The following is a 3,709-nucleotide window of genomic DNA, read 5'->3' as shown; positions in this document are numbered from 1 at the left end:
CCTATTTAATGTCTAATAGTATTGTTATATCACCTGTGTGCCGGGATATTATCTGTGTGTCACAAACGTACAGTGAGTAATAATGCAATAAATACATATAAATAACTTCACTCACTATTTAATGTCTAATAGTATTGTTATATCAGCTGTGTTCTGGGATATTATCTGTGTGTCACAGATGTACAGTGACTAATAATGCAATAAACACATAGAAATAACTTCACTCACTATTTAATGTCCAATAGTATTGTTATATCAGCTGTGTGTCACAGACGTACAGTGACTAATAATGCAATAAACACATAGAAATAACTTCACTCACTCACTATTTAATGTCTAATAGTATTGTTATATCAGCCGTGTGCCATTATATTATCTGTGTGTCACAAACGTACATTGACTAATAATGCAATAAACACATAGAGATAACTTCACTCACTCACTATTTAATGTCTAATAGTATTGTTATATCAGCTGTGTGCCGGGATATTATCTGTGTGTCACAGACGTACATTGACTAATAATGCAATAAATACATAGAAATAACTTCACTCACTCACTATTTTTTTTTTTTTAAATAATTTTTTTTATGTCCAGGCACGGATCAGAAATAATAAAGACACTTATACATTTCTCATATAAGAAGTAAACGTGGGCTGAAACATTGGTGTACTAGTGTAGCAGTTGTTTTCGCAATATCTAACCTGTAGTGGTGCTATATATATATAAATAAGAGCCAGTGTTATGGAATATAGCAAGTTCAAGAACAGGAGAATAACAGTTGACATGAGTTATATCACCACCTCTGACACCATGAACATAAAATGTAAAACAATATACAGGAGATACGGGTGACTGGAGCATATAACAATGAAACCTTGATTTCTCCAACATTGGTGTGTCCGGTCCACGGCGTCATCCTTACTTGTGGTATATTCTCTTCCCCAACAGGAAATGGCAAAGAGTCCCAGCAAAGCTGGTCACATGATCCCTCCTAGGCTCCGCCCACCCCAGTCATTCTCTTTGCCGTTGCACAGGCAACATCTCCACGGAGATGGTTAAGAGTTTTTTGATCCACATCCCAGGAGTGGAAAATTGGGAAGCGGATTTTCTGAGTCGTCAGACATTTCATCCGGGGGAGTGGGAACTCCATCCGGAAATCTTTGCCCAAATAACTCAATTATGGGGCATTCCAGACATGGATCTGATGGCGTCTCGTCAGAACTTCAAGGTTCCTTGCTACGGGTCCAGATCCAGGGATCCCAAGGCGACTCTAGTAGATGCACTAGTAGCACCTTGGAATTTCAACCTAGCTTACGTATTCCCACCGTTTCCTCTCATTCCCAGGCTGATAGCCAGGATCAATCAGGAGAGGGCCTCGGTGATCTTGATAGCTCCTGCGTGGCCACGCAGGACTTAGTATGCAGACCTGGTGAATATGTCATCGGCTCCACCATGGAAGCTACCTTTGAGACAGGACCTTCTTGTTCAAGGTCCATTCGAACACCCAAATCTGGTCTCCCTCCAACTGACGGCTTGGAGATTGAACGCTTGATTCTATCAAAGCGTGGGTTTTCAGATTCGGTGATAGATACTCTGGTTCAGGCCAGAAAACCTGTAACTAGAAAAATTTACCATAAAATATGGAAAAAATATATCTGTTGGTGTGAATCCAAAGGATTCCCATGGAATAAGATAAAAATTCCTAAGATTCTCTCCTTTCTTCAAGAAGGTTTGGAGAAAGGATTATGTGCAAGTTCTGTAAAGGGACAGATCTCTGCTTTATCGGTCTTACTACACAAAAGACTGGCAGCTGTGCCAGATGTTCAAGCTTTTGTTCAGGCTCTGGTTAGGATCAAGCCTGTTTACAGACCTTTGACTCCTCCCTGGAGTCTAAATCTAGTTCTTTCAGTTCTTCAAGGGGTTCCGTTTGAACCCTTACATTCCATAGATATTAAGTTACTATCTTGGAAAGTTTTGTTTTTGGTTGCAATTTCTTCTGCTAGAAGAGTTTCAGAGTTATCTGCTCTGCAGTGTTCTCCTCCTTATCTGGTGTTCCATGCAGATAAGGTGGTTTTGCGTACTAAGCCTGGTTTTCTTCCTAAAGTTGTTTCTAACAAAAATATTAACCAGGAGATAGTTGTACCTTCTTTGTGTCCGAATCCAGTTTCAAAGAAGGAACGTTTGTTACACAATTTGGACGTTGTCCGTGCTCTAAAGTTCTATTTTGAGGCTACTAAAGATTTCAGACAAACATCTTCCTTGTTTGTTGTTTATTCTGGTAAAAGGAGAGGTCTAAAAGCGACTTCTACCTCTCTTTCCTTTTGGCTTAAAAGCATTATCCGATTGGCTTATGAGACTGCCGGACGGCAGCCTCCTGAAAGAATCACAGCTCACTCCACTAGGGCTGTGGCTTCCACATGGGCCTTCAAGAACGAGGCTTCTGTTGACCAGATATGTAAGGCAGCGACTTGGTCTTCACTGCACATTTTTGCCAAATTTTACAAATTTGATACTTTTGCTTCTTCGGAGGCTATTTTTGGGAGAAAGGTTTTGCAAGCTGTGGTGCCTTCCGTTTAGGTGACCTGATTTGCTCCCTCCCTTCATCCGTGTCCTAAAGCTTTGGTATTGGTTCCCACAAGTAAGGATGACGCCGTGGACCGGACACACCAATGTTGGAGAAAACAGAATTTATGCTTACCTGATAAATTACTTTCTCCAACGGTGTGTCCGGTCCACGGCCCGCCCTGGTTTTTTAATCAGGTCTGATGAATTATTTTCTCTAACTACAGTCACCACGGTACCATATGGTTTCTCCTATATATATTTCCTCCTGTCCGTCGGTCGAATGACTGGGGTGGGCGGAGCCTAGGAGGGATCATGTGACCAGCTTTGCTGGGACTCTTTGCCATTTCCTGTTGGGGAAGAGAATATCCCACAAGTAAGGATGACGCCGTGGACCGGACACACCGTTGGAGAAAGTAATTTATCAGGTAAGCATAAATTCTGTTTTTTATATCCTATAACTAATGAACCCTACCCCGAAATAAGAGGTACTCTATAGACTAAAAATGGTGAGAGGTAGGGAGTTGGCTCTTGTCTGGCCTCACGTAGGCCTGAGTGTATGGGGGGGGGATGCAGCGGGCAAGAGCCGCTCGAAATGGGGGGGGGGGGGGAGGGAGGGCAGAGCCAGTTAGGATGCTGGAAAGGTAAAAACTACAGGGCCATTAAACTTAATAGTTGAAAGAGCTCTAATATGGAGATTGAATATCAGCAGTGCTGTGGTCAGTAACTACTAGAGGCACTATGTTAAACTTGTTACTATACTCAAGCTGTACCTTTATTCTAGAGGGTACTGTATTAGACTTATTACTATACACAAGCTGTACCTAAATACTAGAGGCTCTTTATTAAACTTGTTACTATACACACTTGCTGTACCCATGTACTAGAGGCACTGGATTATATGTATTACTATATCCAAACTATATCTATAGACTAGAGGCACCGTATTATACTTGGTACATTACACAGGGCATACCTATATGCTAGAGGGCACTGTATTAGACTTGTTACTATACATAAGCTGTGTCTACAAACTAGAGACACTGTATTGCAGTGATTTGCAACCTTTTATTTGCTGTGGCACACTTTTTTACATTAAAAAATCCTGTGGCACACCACCATCCCAAAATCTTACAAAATCACA

This window comes from Bombina bombina, chromosome 5 (assembly GCF_027579735.1).
Source record: "Bombina bombina isolate aBomBom1 chromosome 5, aBomBom1.pri, whole genome shotgun sequence".
Classification (NCBI taxonomy): Eukaryota; Metazoa; Chordata; class Amphibia; order Anura; family Bombinatoridae; genus Bombina; species Bombina bombina.
This window is presented reverse-complemented; position numbering follows the sequence as displayed.